This window comes from Ailuropoda melanoleuca, chromosome 4, assembly GCF_002007445.2.
Source record: "Ailuropoda melanoleuca isolate Jingjing chromosome 4, ASM200744v2, whole genome shotgun sequence".
Taxonomy (NCBI): domain Eukaryota; kingdom Metazoa; phylum Chordata; class Mammalia; order Carnivora; family Ursidae; genus Ailuropoda; species Ailuropoda melanoleuca.
Genome location: NC_048221.1, coordinates 80,179,245 through 80,198,414, shown reverse-complemented (window position 1 = coordinate 80,198,414; position 19,170 = coordinate 80,179,245). Strand labels below are relative to the sequence as shown.

At 38.9% G+C, this 19,170-nt stretch overlaps 1 long non-coding RNA gene across 1 annotated transcript; it reads left to right on the top strand.

Annotated features, from left to right (window-relative positions):
* Window positions 1-5,226: 5,226 nt before the first annotated feature.
* LOC109488403 lies at window positions 5,227-15,203 on the top strand. The gene is made up of 3 exons (XR_002141381.2): window positions 5,227-5,490; window positions 6,897-6,944; window positions 15,067-15,203. It is a non-coding gene; the product is annotated as an uncharacterized LOC109488403 (long non-coding RNA).
* Window positions 15,204-19,170: the final 3,967 nt, after the last annotated feature.

The window sequence follows — 19,170 nt, the reverse complement described above, 5'->3', positions numbered from 1 at the left end:
TTTTGAAACTGAAGCAATGTAAAATATATTTCCATTACCTACAACTTCATTGTTTGGGTGGAACCACATTTTTACTTTAATTGCTAAAATTTACCATCTGAACTGAGATGTGCTGCCAGTGGAAAATACTCATCAGATTTTGAAGACACTGGTGAAAAAAAAAAAAAAAAAAGGACAAAGAAGAAGAAGAAGAAATATTCCATTAATAGTTGTATTTATTTTTATTTTTATTATATTTTGAAATTATAATATTTTGGATATCGTGGGTTAAATAAAATATTAAAATTGCTTTTAACTATTCTTTCTACTTTTAAAAAATATTACTACTGGAGGATTTTAAACTATGTATGTCGTGCACAGTATATTTCTCCTGGACAGCATTCTTCTTATAGCTATGAAGGATCCATTTCTGAGGACAGGGGCAGTTCCAAGATACTAGACAAAAATTCGCAGCAGAACAGACACCCTCAAAGGGGTCAACTACATAGTACAAAATAACAGATTTCTGGGATAACCTAATGTACTCAATCGATAGTGGAAAACATCTCTTCAGCATTGTTTGACTACTTCATTGCAATATTCATTATATCACTAAGGAATATTGAAGGCTTTAGTGTTTGATGGTACAAATTTCTGTCCAACATTTCTAAACAAAGCCTCTGTTCTCATGGAGCTGAAAATCTGCTAGAGGGGAGAGAGCCAATAAGCAGGTAAACAAAGACATAATGCTGTGATATTAATAGATGCTGGGGAGGGGGAATGTAAGGAGACAGAGAATGACAGGGGATGTTCTTTAGCCAGATGATTAGGGAAGACCTTCCTGATCACTGACATTGAAGTAGAAAGTAGAATAAAGGAGAAGGGGTGAGTCATATGACTCTCAGAAAAAGCAGTCCTTCAGGCAAGTGGAATTGAGTTCATCATGTTTCAGGATCCACAGGGAAGCTTCTGAGGCTGAAGAACAGAAAGGGGAACAAGGTGGAAAGTGAAATCAGAACAAGTCGTCTAGAGTAGGATTGTTCAAGGCTCTCAAGACAAGTGAGTGGAAGCTCTTACAGTGTTGAGAATCGCATTTACATTTTCCTTGGGTCCACAAATTGTACAGGCAAGACCTGATGTTTTATGACCCAGTTTTCATGTGGATTTTTGTTCTTATGGTTTTATCAAAAATTATTGACTATTACTTTACTTCCTCACCATCTGTCTTATGAAAAACTAATTTTGAAAAAAATAAAAATTTATGAAAAAAAATTGGAAAAATTAAATTAAATCCAGAGCTACTTATCTCCTGAATTAATTTGAGTCTTGAAAAACTTATGTGTCCTTTGCTTGAATAAAATGTTTGTACAATTGAGCTGTAGAACAAAATTATTAACCTTAGAGAATCCATTTTATCCATGATAGAAGTCTTTGTAGTGATTAAGCATACTTTCCAAATTTCTTGAATGCAAAGCTTTAGAAAAATAATTCACTCAGCTGCCTATTGCCCAGACACTCATAGAACCTAAAGGCAACCCTAAAGGAGACATGAATGCAGACACACATAAATTCGTAAAACTTGCTAAGCATATGCATGAATAATATATATAGAAGAAGTATATATATAAATAATAACTGCTGATTACACATACTAACTACCATTTTTAAGGCATTTACTATATATCATTCACCTGTGACAATCTGTACTAGTCTGCTAGGGCTAGCAATATGCCACAGACTGGATTATTTAAATAGAAATTCATTTTCTCACCTTTCAGGAGGCTGGAAGTCTAAGATCAAGATGTCAGCAGGTGTGGTTTCTTCTGAGCCCATTCTCCTTGACTTGCAGATGGCAGCCTTCTTGCCATGTCCTCATGGGGTCTTTCCTGTGTGCATGCTCAGTCCTATGTCTCTCTGCATGCACAACTTTCTTATAAAGACAGATTGGATTAGGCTCCACCCCAAAGACCTCACTTGAACTAAATCACCTGTTTAAAGATCCCATCTCCAAACACAATCACATTCTGAGTAACTGGGGGTAAGGGCTTCAACAGATGAATTGGAGGAAGAGGGAAAGAAGCAACTCAGCCTATAACACTGCCACTTACCTATGAAGATAAAATATTGGATAAGATGGTACTCCTAAAATAGGTGACAATGTGATGTGCTATTATAGAAGTATGTAAAATTGGTCACATATCTTGGAAGCACAGAAGAAAGAGGGCAGATTCTTCTTTGATGGAGGGCCTGGAAGTAATCTGAACACTTCACGGAGGTGGTTACATTTGAAGTGGCTTCAGAGGACAATTAGGCAGGCATTGTATACGTTGTGCCAGCACCCATGGCCACTGTGACTAAATTATACGTTGCCCCTTAACTATTCAATATATTATAATGAGAAATAAGTAAGAAGCAGTAAGATGCTATGTAAATGTTCAGTTTTTCTTTCTTTCATAAGTTAATTAGCTAAATTACTATATTCCCTATTCCTCCAGAATACAAATTGCTAAACAAAAATCTAAATACATAATATCCTGTTTGCCTTCTTAACTTATAGGCTAATGCTTGGCAAAATATTTTGTTATTTCCCTTTGCTTTTCTCACCTGTCTTTGCTTTCTTTAAGTTTTACAAAATAATTTAAATAAGTCTTGAATCTTTTTTTCTGGGATGGAGGAAGAGATTCTACAGGAATTTTACATGTGATTGCTGTGCTGAAAATAACTACTAATTGTGGCAGGAACTTTATGGAATATATACTTACCAAAGTTCTGTATTTCTCTCGGGTTAGAAAAGTCCTTGAATTGACTTCAAGGTGAATTCTTTATTGCTCTTTTGTTATAATACCCATGAAATTGTTCTCTTAAAATGAAAGACACTTGCAAATTTTTTTTAAAAAGTTCTTCTATCAAGATAGCTTCTATAGGTCTAAAGATCTTTGTGTAGGGGCGCCTGGGTGGCACAGTGGTTAAGCGTCTGCCTTTGGCTCAGGGCGTGATCCCGGCGTTATGGGATCGAGCCCCACATCAGGCTCCTCCGCCATGAGCCTGCTTCTTCCTCTCCCACTCCCTGCTTGTGTTCCCTCTCTCACTGGCTGTCTCTATCTCTGTCAAATAAATAAATAAAATCTTTAAAAAAAAATAAAGATCTTTGTGTAAAATTGCATAGCCACTTTTAACTTTCCTCCAAATTATTCCAGATATTACTCCTGGAGAGAGCTTTCTTTTCCTAGCGAGAACTTTTGGGTTTTGTTGACATGCTTTTCCCCCCAGAGAAGTTGGTTGGACAGGAATCAGTTTCTGTGGTCTTTTGTGGTTTCTCTGGCTTACACTATGATGTTTGGAACCGATCTGTAATGTACTCAGAAATTATATTCCCACTACCTTTGTAAGCATGTCACTGGAATAAAATCCCAACTCTACTCCATTAGGAAGAATTAAAGTTTTTCTACTAAGTTAGAATGTTTTCAATTTTCTTATACTTTTCTCAACTCTTATTGCTGTGAAAACTACATCCTGAAGTGAATGTATGAAACTATATATAGCTAAAACACGCTAGGGGCGCCTGGGTGGCACAGCGGTTAAGCGTCTGCCTTCGGCTCAGGGTGTGATCCTGGCTTTATGGGATCGAGCCCCACATCAGGCTCCTCTGCTATGAGCCTGCTTCTTCCTCTCCCACTCCCCCTGCTTGTGTTCCCTCTCTCACTGGCTGTCTCTGTCTCTGTCAAATAAATAAATAAAATCTTTAAAAAAAAATAAAAAAAAATAAAAAAAATAAAACACGCCAAACAAATAATAGAGACTCTTCCCTAGAGGAGCTCATAATCACAGAACAAGTGGCATCTTGACAACTTGTGTTGTTTTTGCTGATGAATATTTTATCTTAAATATTAAAATGCCACATTCCTCATAATTGTCATAGCTTAACTGGAAAGGACTTGAAAAATATCTTGTTTTAAAATTTAGCAGATTAAATGCAATGTGCTACCCTGGATTTGATCCTGGAATAGAAAAGAACATTAGTAGAAAACTGGTGAAATCCATATAGGGCCTGGAGTTTAGTTAATAGTAACATACCAATGTTAATTTCCTAGTTCTGACAAATGCACCCTGGCTAGGTAAGATGCTAACGTTAGGTGACATTGGATGAAGGACATACAGGGACTCTCCATGATACCTTTGTGACTTTTCTGTAAATCTAAAATTGCTCCACAATAAAAAAGATTATATTTTTTTAACTGAAAAAAAAAATTAGCAGAATGTTGAAGTTATATTTTCCAGTCTATCTCCATGAATAAGAGGGGCAGACCCACAAGTCCAGGGAGCCGGATTGGATTTGGGACTATGGGGGAAAACAAGGCATAGAAGCAAGATGCAAAACCAAAAAGGCTGGAACCGAAAGAGCTTCCGGGTGAGGAGGTTCAAAAATGACAGAGGGCTCTCGACTGAAGAGGAAATCCTCTAGGTTGCCAGTATAGGAAGTCACTAAATGCTAATATAAAGCTAGAAGATTATGGGGCGCCTGGGTGGCACAGCGGTTAAGCATCTGCCTTTGGCTCAGGGCGTGAACCTGGCGTTATGGGATTGAGCCCCACATCAGGTTCCTCTGCTATGAGCCTGCTTCTTCCTCTCCCACTCCCCCTGCTTGTGTTCCCTCTCTCGCTGGCTGTCTCTATCTCTGTCGAATAAATAAATAAAAATCTTAAAAAGATTTTAATAACAGAATATTTTATAAACACAAAACATGTGGATAAGAATGGTGATGGGTAGTAGGGAGGGCACGTATTGCATGGTGCACTGGGTGTTATACGCAACTAATGAAGCATCAAACTTTACATCGGAATCTGGGGATGTACTGTATGGTGATTAACACAATATAATAAAATAAAATTAAAAAAAAAAAGAATGATGGATCACGCACTGACAGATGCACCTTTTAAATAAAAGTGCTTTTTAAATGTAGACTGTACCCGTCAAACATGCGGGAGCTGTCGGTTGTGCAAAGCGAAGGAAGTCGCTGAGAATTTACACAATCAGCTCTTGCCTTTCTGAGGTTGTGAAGTGGGGTGGCAAAGTCTTCAGCTTTCCTCGTTCTCTGGTTCCGGCTCTTTCTCATTCTGTTTGAGATCACCCTGCAATTTTTAAGCATGAGGGTGTGATCCTAAGAATCTTTTCTACTCATACATTTTCAGTTTTAAATTGGCTAATTTTTATACGAAGTGCTAACTTCTTTTAAAAATAAAGGTAAAATGGTAGCTCCTAGTCGACCTCAGCATGGATGTCCAGCCCTCCTGCGCCTCTCCAGTCGGCCTTGTGCGATCGGAGGTGGGCACACATGACCTGGTCCAATCAAAAAAGGCACCCGGTTTCTGTGGACATACGGACATACCAGGATCGCGCGAACGTGGAGAAGCCGAACGTGGAGGAGCGAGGAAGAACCCCGCTGGGCTAAGAGGAAGGGACAAGCTTGAATCCACACTCACCTGTCTGAAAGCATGAAGGCAACAGCCAACGGTGAGACCCCTTCTGCCTCTAGCAAGCATTCCAGGACCACTGAGAGTCAAATAATTCTTGCTGAGTTGAAAAAGCTGAACCCTGTGTCTCAATCTAAAATTAATACAAAAGCATGAGGCAGGAAACACACCAGAGACTCGGTAAAAATTAGGGAACCGTGTCTCCATTGCCCCTTTCTCTTATACAGCTGTGCTCTTCCCTGCCAAGTATAATTAGAAGTCATGTCCATGGCAGACTAGGGGCAGGTTAACCATCATGGGAGAGAGCCCACAGGGTGGGCAAAGCTGAGATCTATTGCTAAGAAAATGAAACTATGGGGACAAGGCAACATTTCTGGTATTGGTGCTTAGTTTATGAAATCTCCACATATGAAATTGGCAAAAAACCAGCTGAGATCTGAAGAGGATCGTATTGCCAGAAAAACCCAACTTGGAAACAAAGCCCTTGACCGTTCAAAGCCTAATATCCAGGCTCCATAATGAGAGCAACAAGAAGTTGGGGGCTAAGGCGCTGCCATCCTAGAACATGATGGGGAAGGGAGACTTGTTTCCCACATGTGCGGATCTAGGGGCAGCAAGGTTGAATCACTGAAGAACTTACTTCACTGCAAGGGAAGCAATTGGGATGCTATTTCTATTGTAGGCCCAGGAGGAGCCCCCTTTCCACCTGACCAGGAGGAAAGCCTATGGCCCAGAGATACTAGACTTTAAGACGAGGTAGTCACTGGATGAGACCTTACGTTGTCTTGTTGCGAGATGAACAGTACGTGGGGCTGTTAAATTAAATTCAGGGTGGGACATTTTTGGAATTTGCCTTTCAGAAAGGCAAAAGTGTGAATGGTAACGGTGAACTGTGATAGCGTAAGTGCTGCCCGATACCTTCCTTAATTTGGATGGCCATAATGCTATTTCTTTCTTGTGGTACCAGATTCTCTCTTCTGGGACAGATATGGGCACATGCCAGAAGCCCACCCAATCTTAATCCTGCATTCCCCAGACATGGTGATGAGTATAGAGGTGGGCATGAGACCCACACAGAGGCTGTGAGTCCCTCACAGGGTTTGATATGTAGACATTGGGGGAGACAGGTCTCTTTGCAATGAGATTCCTACAGCAGATGCTGTAAGCCTAGAGCTGTGGGCAACCTAATTCTCTGGCAGTCTGGAAGAGGGAAGAAAATGAGGTCACTACACAGAGGAGGCTGAGCTGAGATTTGGGGGAGGGTGGAAGAGAGAGACTTGATGATATAATTTCCACCTGGGCTTGAAACCAAATCTTTCCATGAACTTCTCTTTCCCTCCTTCTCCCTCTCTGTTCAAATCCTTTCCCTTTTTGGCTTAAATTAATTTGAGTTGTGTTTCTGTGAATTTCAACTAAAGTAGTCTTTATGTATTTTTATTTTTCTAGATATAAAAGTAATGCATGCTCACTCTAAAAGGAATTTGGAAGATACAAGTGAGTAAAGAGAAAAAAGAAAATTTTTCTCTCATGCTTTGAGTATAACCAGGCTAACATTTTAGAAATTTTGCAGTATTTGAAATGCTTGCTTTACATTGTTATGATCATGATAAATTTATTTTGCATAGTTATGATTATAATAAATATTCAAGCTTAATCTCCTGCTTTTCTACTTAATATTATAACATTTTCCCATGTTCTTAAACACCTTATAAATAAAATTTTCTAAAATTTTCTCAATTATTTGATACTTTTGAAATACTATAACCATTTTGGATTATAACCCTAGCATTTGTTTTCTGAAATATAATTACTGGGACTAAATATTAGAATATTTTAAAGGCTCAGGATATCGGGGGGGGGTTGTTGAGGTTTTTTTTAAGATTTTTAAATTTATTCATGTGAGAGAGAGATTGAGAGCATGAGCCAGGGGGAGGGGCAGAGAGAGAGGGAGAAGCAGACTCCATGCTGAGCAGGGAGCCCAACTCAGCCCCAATCTCAAGACCCTGGGATCATGACCTGAGCCTAAGCAGATGCTCAACATACTGAGCTACCCAGGCGCTCTGGCTCATATCTCTTTTATTTTATTTATTTTATTTTTTTAACAATAAAACTTACATTTATTAAGCAACCACTGTGTGCCAAGCAGCAAGGAGGGGTCTGCATGCCAGCCAAGTCCCAGTGTTCAGGGCCCCCTCCAATGTCATGATCTATTTTAAATATGATTCCTTATTTAGATGAATACAAATATACACAAACGAGAATTCTTTCTTCGTGGATAATCAGGATTAAGTGAATGAAATATATAGGATTAAGTAAGAGGGAAAATATTAGATAGTATTAGACCCTCAAAGAATAGTTCCTTTTAAGGAAAAAACTATCATGAATTAACCCAATTCAGAATTTAAGCCACATAAAATAATAGAAGTGAAAAGAAATAAAAACACGGATATTCAATGATGACATATATATACATTCCTCCCTAATTGACATAATATTTTAAAAGTGTAATTTTACCATTTTTCCATCATGAAAGTAAGATATAAAACAACACATGATACCACTGACAACTATTTTTTTTTAAGGATTTATTTATTTATTTGAGAGAGCGAGCGTGGAGGGAGGGGAAAGGGAGAGGATCCCACTCAGACTGCAGGCTGAGTGCAGAGCCCTATGTGGGGCTCGACTTGGGGCTTGGTCCCATGACCCTGAGGTCAGGATGCTGAGATCATGACCGGAGCCAAAACCAAGCAAGAGTTGAATACTTAACCCAACTATGCCACCCATGCATTCCTACCACTGACAGCTTTTTAAAAATGATAATGTGCATTGTCATGGACATACAAATACAAAGTTGGGAAGGGTACAAATTAGTTTAACCCTTTGGGGACAATTTGACAACTATTTTATTTTTTGCTTTAATGAATAAGTAACCAGTCATTTAAATTGCTTTATAATATTCCATTAAGTGCAAATATTTACTTAATCTATATTCTATTTTTAGATATTTTGATTGCTTCTAGCATTTTACAATTACAATAATGTTTTTTATGTATTTATTTGTAGTAATTTAATGCATTTTATATAATTTTAATATGATTTATTATATTTAAATATATTATGAATTATTTTTTTGGACTGATTCCCAGAAGTGAGATTATTGAGTCAAAGGTAACTGAATCACAATGAAGAAATCAAACATTTTCTGGTTCTTGATGGAGATTGCCAAATCACTTTTCAGAAAGAGCTTATCAGTGTACCATGCCAACAGCATCTTGCCCCTAATCTAATCAAATTAATCTATTACATTATTTTAATAATGTCTCTAATCTATTAAATTATTTTAATGTTTTGTTCATTTAAGAGGTGGACATTGGTGGTTTTAAATTTTTTAATTACAAGCAAGGATCAATTCTTCCTGAATATTTGTGTAGTTATGTTCATCTTCACTTACATGATTTTTTTTTAAGATTTCATTTTATTTATTTGAGAGAGTGAGAGAGAGAGCATGCGGCACACATGAGTGTGTGAGGAAGGTCAGAGGGAGAGGGAGAAGCAGGCTCCCCCCACTGAGCACCCAGGTGCCCCCAAACTGACCATTTTAAGAGTGAAAAGTGATATAAATACTACATTATACTGGGACAGGGTATGTAAACTGGGATGGTGGCAAGCAAATAGCAAAGCATGGTGACTTCTTTTTTTTTTTAAGGAATTATTTATTTGAGAGAGAAAGAGAGTGGGTGGTGGTGAGGGGCAGAGGGAGAGGGAGAAATTACCGCAATGTCTCACTGACAGGACAGTAAATCCAAGTGCTCCCCTGGTACAGAAACCAAATGAGCACCCTAGGGTTTCCCCCTACACTTCCCTCTTACTTCCTTGTGTAGTCAAGGGGTGGGCATGAGACAAAACTAGACCAAGCTACACTTTCTGTTCTGAAACTCTTTTTTTTTTTTAAGATTTAATAAAAATTCTTACTGTGGAGAATGTAGACATACACAAAAGTGGAAAGAACAATACATTAATCTCCATAAACTCTAACTAATTCTTAACAATGATTATTCTGACTTATCTATATACTTCTCCATTTCCTCCAGGTTGCAGGGTTTTTTGAAACAAATCTTACAGATATAATATCAAGGAATATTTTTCCCTGTATTACCAATATAAGCCATTATACTAATACAAGTTAGTTTGATGAAAATACTGCTTTGTGCTAGAAATGATACGTTTAAAAGTCCTTTCAGTGCCCAGTACTGAAACTGACAACACCTGAAAAAAAGTATTTTCTTCACTGGAGGAAAAAAGAAATGTCAAGGTCTGGTGACCTGTGTTTCTGTAACTCTGTCTATCTCTGTTACTCCCAAAGTCAAACATTGTTGCATCAATTTTATTTAACTTGATCAGATTTATTTAAGTCTATATATTATCATGTATCATTTAATCCCTAAAAAGATTAAAAGCTATATATTTATGTTTCATTGCTCTAAAATTACTCTACTGAAATTTTCAGTATTTGGCTATGTTAAGATTATTGTTAATTTTTTCTTTATTGTGGATATATATATAACATAAAATATGTTATTTTAACCATTTTTTACATTTTTTATGATTTATTTATTTATTTGAGAGAGAGCATGTGAGTGAGGGGAGGGGCAGAGGGGGAGAGAGAGGGCCCAACACAGGGCCTGACCTCATGACCCTGAGATTGCCACCTGAGTTGAAACCAAGAGTTCAACATTCAACGACCATGCCACCCAGGAACCCTGTCATTTTAACCATTTTTAAGTGCACAATTCAGTAACATCAAGTACATTCACAATGTTGTGCAATCAGGGACTTGATATTTTGAGCAGCATAACACAAGGGGAGAAGTACCCAAACCAGACCACCCAGGGATCCCTATTGCTGAAACCCTCAAGATTGGAGGAAACGAGCTGTATAACCAATACTCACTGAAAGTTGCCTTCTGAACTAGTTGGGCTAGTTTGGACTTTCCCTTGAAAAACATGATTGCTTCTTCCTTTTTCTTCCTCTGGAACTTTAGTTATAAATGTCCCAAGGTTCTTACAACATTACAGCCTTTATTTATCTCAGAGAAAAATATTGTCCTGTGAACTTTACAAAACACAATGTTCTTGTTTGTGTTTCCACTTGAATATGTCTGAGCCATCTCCCCTTGCATAACGCTCTCTCTGGACATCCCCAAAGACGAGGAGTCATATACTCAACAAACAACTGCAGAACTACAGACATCTAACGGCATCCAGCATGTCCTCCCATCCACTTTTGCATCTCTTTTTTTTTTTTTTAAAGATTTTATTTATTTATTTGACAGAGATAGAGACAGACAGCCAGCGAGAGAGGGAACACAAGCAGGGGGAGTGGGAGAGGAAGAAGCAGGCTCATAGCGGAGGAGCCTGATATGGGGCTCGATCCCATAACACCGGGATCACGCCCTGAGCCGAAGGCAGACACTCAACAGCCGTGCCACCCAGGCGCCCCCACTTTTGCATCTCTTACCTTATATGTTTGCCTGAAAGGTTTTTTTTAATTGAGGTAAGATTCACGTAAATTAATAGCCATTTTTAAACGTATTTATTATTTTAATTATTTAATTATTTTAATTCTACTATAGTTAACATACAGTGTTATATTAGTTTCAGGTGTACAATATAGCGACTCAGCAATTCCACACATTATCCAGTGCTCATCACAAGTACGCTCCCAATCCCCTTCACCCGCTTCACTGGTCTCCTCGCCCACCTCTCCTCTGGTAGCCATCAGTTTGTTCCCTGTAGTCAAGGGTCTGTTTTTTTGGTTTGTCTCTTTTTTTTTTTTTCTTTGTTCATTTGTTTTGTTTCCTAAATTTCTTAAATTTTACTGTGATCATACGGCATTTGTCTTTCTCTGACTTATTTCACTTAGCATAATACATTCTAGATCCAACCATGTTGCAAATGGCAGACGGACACTTAGGCTGCTTCCATAATTTCACTATTGTAAATAATAATGCAATAAGCATAGGGGTCCATATATCCTTTCAAATTAGTGTTTTTATATTCTTTGGGTAAATATCCAGTGGTGGAATTACTGGATCATATGGTAGTTCTATTTTTAATTTTCTAAGGAAGCTCCATATTGTTTTCCACAGTGGCTGCACCAGTTTGCATTCCCACCGACATTGCACGAGGGTCACTTTTTCTTCACATCCTCACCAGCACTTGTTTCTTGTGTTTTTGATTTTAGCCATTCTGACAGGTGTGAGTTGATACCTCATTGTGGATTCGATTTGCGTTTCCCTGATAGTGAGTGACATTGAGCATCTTTTCATGGGTCTGTTGGCCATCTATATATCTTCTTTGGAAAAGTGTCTGTTCAGGGGTGCCTGGGTGGCTCAGTCGGTTAAGAGTCTGCCTTCAGCTCAGGTTATGATCCCCGGGTCCTGGGATCGATCAAGCCCTGTCTTGGCTTCTTGCTGCTCGGCAGGGAGCCTGCTTCTCCCTCTCCCCGCCCCCTCTCTTATTCTTTCTTGCTCTCTCAAATAAATAAATAAATAACATCTTTAAAAAAAAAAAAGGAAAATGTCTGTTCATGTCCTCTAGCCCATTTTTTAGTTGGATGATTAGTAGTTGTTTTTCTTCTCCCAGCACCATTTGTTGAGGAGACTTTCTCTCATTGCATATTCTTGCATACTTAGTAGAAGATTAACTGACCATATAATCATGAGTTTATTTCTAGGCTCTCTATTCTGTCTCTTGATCTATGTGTATATTTTTTGTGCCAGTACCATACTGGTGTTTTGATTACTACAGCTTTGTGGTAAATCTTGAAATCTGGGATTGAGATACCTCCGGTTTTGTTTTTCTTTTTCAAGATTGCTTTGGCTATTTGGGGTCTTCTGTGACTCCATACAAGTTTTAAAATTATTTGTTCTAGATCTACAAAAAAATGTTGTTGTTATTTTGATAGGTATTACATTAAATCTGTGGATTGCTTTGGGTAATATGGACATTTTAACAATATTGGTTCTTCCAATCCGTGAGCATGGAATATATCTTTCATTTGTTAGTGTCATTTTCAATTTCTTTCATCAATGTTTTATAGTTTTCAAAGTACACATCTTTCACCCCCTTGGTTAAGTTTATTCTTACTATTATTTTGGGTGCATTTTTAAATGGGATTGTTTTCTCCCTGCTCAGTGTGGAACCTGCTTCTCCCTCTCCAACTGCTGCTCCCCCTGCTTGTGCTTTCTCTCGCTCTCCGTCAAATAAATAAATAAAATCTTTGAAAAAAAAAATATGGCCAACTTAGTGAGTGTGGAGTGGTATTTCATTGTGGTTTTAGTTTGTATTTCCCTAATGACTAATGATGTTGAACATCTTTTCATATGCTTGTTGGCTGTTTGTGTATCTTCTTTGGAGAAAAGTTCGTTCAAGTCCTTTGCTCATTTTTAAAATGAGTGCTAACCACTTATCTGCCCATACCTTGATCTTGGATTTCCCAGCCTCCACAGCTATGAGCAAGAGGTGTTTGGTTGTGTATGGGCCACCCAGTCTATGGTATTCTGTTGTAGCAGCCTGAATTAACTAAGACAAAGGCATGACGATTTCTCCTATGTTTTCTTCTGAGAGATTTTTTTAAAAGATTTATTTATTTATTTATTTATTTTAGAGAGGGAAAGAGAGATCACGAGCAGGAGGGACAGAGGGAGAGGGAGAAAGAATCTCAATCCGACTCCACTTTGAGCGCAGAACCCAACACAGGGCTCAATCTCACAACCCTGAGATCGTGACCTGAGCTGAAACCAAGTGTCAGATGCTTAACCAACTGCACCACCCAGGTGCCCCTGTTTTGAGAGTTCTATTGTTTATAGTTTTATAGTTTGCATATTTAGGTCCTTCAACCATTTTGAATACATTTTTGTATATTTTCGTATATAAATGTACTTCATTTTTTTGCACATGGATATCCAGTTCTTCCAGACCTATTTGTTGAAGAGACTGTTCTCTCCCTCATTGAAAGGTTTTGAAACCTTTGTGAAAAATCAATTCGCTGTAGGTATATGTGTTTATTTCTAGACTATGAATTCTATTTCATTGATTTAAATATCTCTCCTTATGCAAAAACCACAGTATTTTGATTACTATAGTATTGTAGTAAGTTTTGAAATTGGAAAGTAAGTTTCCCATCTTTGTTCTTTTTTTTCAAGATTGTTTTGGCTATTTGGGATTCCTTGAGACCATATATGAATTTGAGGATTGGCTTTTCTATTTCTTCAAAAAAGGCTTGGAATTTTGATAGGGATTGCACTGAATCTGTAGATCACTTTGAGAAATACTGTCATCCTCATAATAGCAAGTCTTTCAATCCATAAATATGAGATAGCTTTCCATTTATTTAAGTCTTCTGTAACTTCTTTCAGCAGTGTTTTTAATTTTCAGTCAGTAAGTTTTGCTGCTTCTTGGTTAAATCTATTGCTAAGTAATAAATTAGCACCAACCTCAGAATTTCTGATTCAATAGAACTAAAGTGGGGTCCAATAATTTGCATTTTTAGCAAGTCCTAGGTAATGCGGATGCTGCTGGTCTGGGGGCCACATTTAAGAACTACTGATTTGGGCTAAGACTCAAGTGATAGATTTTTGGGAAAAAAATTCTCCAGGTGATTTTCAGTGTGTAACCAGGATGGAAAAATTACTTTCCTAGTACTATTTCCTCTCTAATTATAGAGAGACAGAGAGTACAGAAAGCCTAACCCTCCTAAATCAGGACACTTCGATTGAATGACAAAGTAGGGAAGGAAGAAGGAAGGAACACCAGATAGAGTCCCAGGGTGAATCAGAGACTCTCTGACAGTTTTGACCTCCATGGTGGGAAAAGAATGGTTGGACTCAGTTCCTAAATTTTACTTCTGCTCGGTTTCTAAATTTTACTTCTGTTCAGCTTTTAATCTCTACTTTTCTATGATTATAGAACTAGGGGAAAAAACTGTTTCCTGAAATACTATTTGACATCTTTATATCTGGATAGAAGTGCTATCCAGAAGCTTTACTGAGTATCTAATACCATAGGAACGTCGATAACTCCTGGGATGAATCTTGCTTTTATTCTGGCTCTGCCCTTCCATCTGATAAATTATTTCTTGAATTCAGGTAGCAACTGTTTAAAATAATATGGTCAGTAGGAGATGCAGCTAAAGAACATCATTCCCCCTTGCACTAAACCATTATTGATCATATGAACCAAGGCTTCTCAACAAAATGGCACACATAGAAATGATAATACAGTGTTTGTATTGCATACTGGGGCAAGAAGCTTACAGCTGACAATAAGCAGCCAGGGGTTCTGACCAGCTGCTTCAAGGACTTAGAGCAGTCAATATCTCAATGAGCTAGAACCAAACCCGTTGCTTAGAAATCTCTGATGTAGCCAAAGTATCCATCTACTTCATATAGTTGCAACCTTCCATAATACATAGTGTTTAAAAAAGATATCCTCAAGAAGCCATTGTTGAAAAACAAGAAGTCATTGTTGGCTTAACTACCTTATAAATAACTTTATCTAGATTTGTTTAATTGTGCATTTACTCATGATATGTGTGAATTTGTTCCATGATACAGTTGTATGATAAATATTGCTGCAGTCCTGGGGTAATACAATGGCTAAATCGTGGAAGGAGCCGAGATGCCCTTCAACAGATGACTGGATAAAGAAGCTGTGGTCCATATATACAATGGAATATTACTCAGCTATCAGAAAGAACGAGTTCTCAACATTTGCTGCAACATGGACGACACTGGAGGAGATAATGCTAAGTGAAATAAGTCAAGCAGAGAAAGACAATTATCATATGATTTCTCTCATCTATGGAACATAAGAACTAGGATGATCGGTAGGGGAAGAAAGGGATAAAGAAAGGGGGGGTAATCAGAAGGGGGAATGAAGCATGAGAGACTATGGACTCTGAGAAACAAACTGAGGGCCTCAGAGGGGAGGGGGTGGGGGAATGGGATAGACCGGTGATGGGTAGTAAGGAGGGCACGTATTGCATGGTGCACTGGGTGTTATACGCAACTAATGAATCATCGAACTTTACATTGGAAACTGGGGATGTACTGTATGGTGACTAACATAATATAATAAAAAATCATTAAAAAAAAAAAGTCTAGAACATTTAGGGAAGGCCAGGGTGGTTACGACTTCAGGTGTTCCATAATCAGAAACAGTCCCTTGAAAACAGGTGACTCTACTTCCTCATGCCAGACTCAAGCGTGGGCAGGTTTCCCAAGCCAGCACCCTTCTGGGACTCCATGCAGACAGCTCCCCATCCACACCTTGTGTATAAGTGGGACACAGATCTCTGCCAAACCCTCCTCCCCATCCCCTTGGGGGAAGCTCCCATTTAATTGCTTTTTGGGTCCATGTATACTTTTCTTCAGGCCAATACAAAGATGATGGAAATGATTTCTAATAGGTGAGAAGATAAATGTAGTTTTCCTAATGGAGGTGGAATAACCTTTCTGTTTTCAGTCTTTTAAAGTGAATGGCTAAGAACTGGGCCAAAGATGCTGCTGCATGAGCAAATTAGCCTGCCTCCAAAGAAAAAGGTCTCTGCTTCAGGAACACGTATTTACAGCTGAAGCTCAAGAAATTACATGGTGAAATAGTATTTAAGATTAAAGACTTTTCTGGGGTGCCTGGGTGGCTCAGTCAATTAAGCAGCTCACTCTTGATTTAGGCTTATGTCATGATCTCAGTGTTGTGGGATCAAGCCCTGCATCAAGCTCTGAGCTCAGCAGAGGGTCTGCTTGAGATTCTCTCTCTCTTTCCCTCCCCTCTGCCCCTCTCCACCCCACTCATGCTCTCTCTCTCTCTAAAATAAATAAGCAAATCTTTAAAGAAAGAGTCCTTGAAGACTCTTTTTTTAGTTATAGAAATTCTGCTTTTATGTAAAAATGTGGGATACTCTAATTATGGACAGATTATTGCTAGTGATACGTACAGTGATAGAGGTTTTCCATATTCAAATTAAAAATAAACTCTTTCAATGTTAGGTGAAACAGGTCTGGGGCTAGAAGGGGAGAGGTGGATCTGCACAGCGTTTGAATGTGTGAGTTGGTCTAAGTGCAAAACCAGAGGTGGACTGCAAGCAGACATAAAAACTAATGCCCAGAAACTAAGCTGGATTAGAACAGGAAAAAGAGATCATAGAACTGTGAAACTAGAATCAGGCATCACGAAACCAGACTGGATAAAATCCCAGAGACAGTTTGAGAATCTAAGTCATCAGGGGGAATGGAGCAACTTCTCTCATCTTTGAGATCTGATCCAAGCCAATTTGTCAGTTCATGAATTGCCAGCTTCTTCTAGTAAAAATAACGGTAATAATTCCAGATATTGAAGGTGGTTCAGAACTCTCCTTAGGATAATGCTTCCTCTCCTACAGCATCATTACTATGATTTCTTATGACATAATCCAGTCTCAGACCTAAATTTTCCACAGATACCAACATGTATTAGCCAAGAGGCTGAAGAGAGTGGTCACGCACACACAGTTCCTCTGAACTCAGTGAAGTCCACACATCTTGTTCTTGGCAATCTAGCAAGATAACTTGCCGGAAGATTCACTTGGAGGCCAATACACTGTAGGCTGACAGGATGAGTCAAACTTCCAATCATCTCAAGTAGAAGAATTCTGTATTAAGAAGGGTGACACACGGGGCGCCTGGGTGGCACAGCGGTTAAGCGTCTGCCTTCAGCTCAGGGCGTGATCCCGGCGTTACGGGATCGAGCCCCACATCAGGCTCCTCTGCTAGGAGCCTGCTTCTTCCTCTCCCACTCCCCCTGCTTGTGTTCCCTCTCTCGCTGGCTGTCTCTATCTCTGTCGAATAAATAAATAAAAAAAAAAATCTTTAAAAAAAAGAAGGGTGACACAGAAGGAAACAAGTTAACGCTAGAGGCACTGGGTGCTCAACGGCTGTTGGGCTTCTGGGCTGCAAGGTGCTTATCCTCCATTTATGCAAAGTGGAAATAGCTGGGTAGTATAGTTATGCCCGATAGTACCGTTATGCCTGTAGTTATAGTTCATTATAAAAAAAATACCTGCTATCTCTTGGTGCAGGTTCAGATAGCAATATGTAAAGTACTGCACAAGCCTCCTTTGAGGGATGGACTAGTGATTAAGGTCCTTGGACCTGCTAACTGATCACCTCTACCTGGGGTGTGGACTCCTGACCAGACTGTTAAAAATGTTAAATCATTGCCTCTGGGATGTAGATTAATGTATGAACACCTTTACATCAAACCAGTGTATTTTTAAGCAAATTCCAGACAAAATATCAGACACCTTTAACTAATAACGTTTAAATCTAATTTTATTTCTCACAGTATTTTTTTTCCCTCCCAGGGTGGAAGTGAGATTGGTTTTAAAAATAGTTACCATGACTCAGAAATGGAGAAAATGCAGTGTGCCTTACTATTAGTCAAGGGGCAGAAATCCTACTCAAATTAATTTAAGCAGAGCAGACATTAGCAGATCGCGGTCCTGGTGAGAATAGGGAAGGATCCAACCAAGGCACTCTGGACCCAAGGACTCAAAGGATATTGAAACCTCTTCTCATTCTCTTTTTCTGTCTCTCTTTCCCTCTGCATTGTGTTTCTGCCTCACAGGTCTATTTCTTACATTTTGGCCTCTTTCTCTTCTATTTCTGAAAAGACTTTTTACAAGGCATTCAGCCCTTTTAGCTTCAAGTCCTAGCTCCATGACCCCAGAGCCAGGGGGCTCCTCTATTTTAATTTATTTCTTTAAGATTTATTTATTTATATGAGAGAGAGAGAGAGCACGTGCCTGCGACAATGGGGGGGGTGCCGAGGGAGGGATGCTCAAGCATACTCCCTGGTGAGCTAGGAGCCAACTCAGGGCTTGATCTTGAGTACCTGATGAGGAAAGACGTGGGTTATCTCAATTTGTGTCGCCTGCTCTGGATAATAACCCCTGGATCCAACCCTCTGGCAGGAGGTTGAGGTACCTCAAGTCTGGGTCACTTGTCCTGTGCTTTGAGGGTGGGAGAGGACTGTAATCAAAAGAAAGGGTGGAGCCAAACAGCCCCAAACTACCCTACTTCAGCCTCCCCCACCCTCCCTATTCTTTCCCTGCTTTCCTTGGCTTGTGTGTGTTAAATTGGATATTACAAAAAACAAGAAGAATTAAAACTTTTATGTCTTAAGATTTTGTAGCACATAAACTTTGATCCACCTCCTGTTTTTAGCTTGCAGAGACCATGCAGAACAGCTGGCATGAGAACTTTCTGGGATTTCCTCCCCCTTCCCCCCACGATACCATTACAATGGAAGTCTGAAGGTTTTTATAAGCAGAGGTGGGCTAACATTGATCTGGGGGGAAAAATGCCAATATGCCATAGCAGCAAATATCATAACCAAAATACATGTCCTTGAAACATTGAAATTAATTGAATTGGGGACTGGTTAAGATGGTCTGTTTGCACTCTTAATCATCATCTATAGATTTGAAGCTCCTGGGTTTTCCTGGTGAATGATGCTCCTGATAAATATCTTTCTGTTTTGTGGACAATAAAATGACTCAACAAATGCCATATGTAGTATTTAGTTCTCAAGGAGACCTACGGCCTAGTTGGAACACATCCTATTTGCCGTGCCTACTGGAGGGTAGAATGAACAGATTGCTGGTAATAGCTCACTCCACA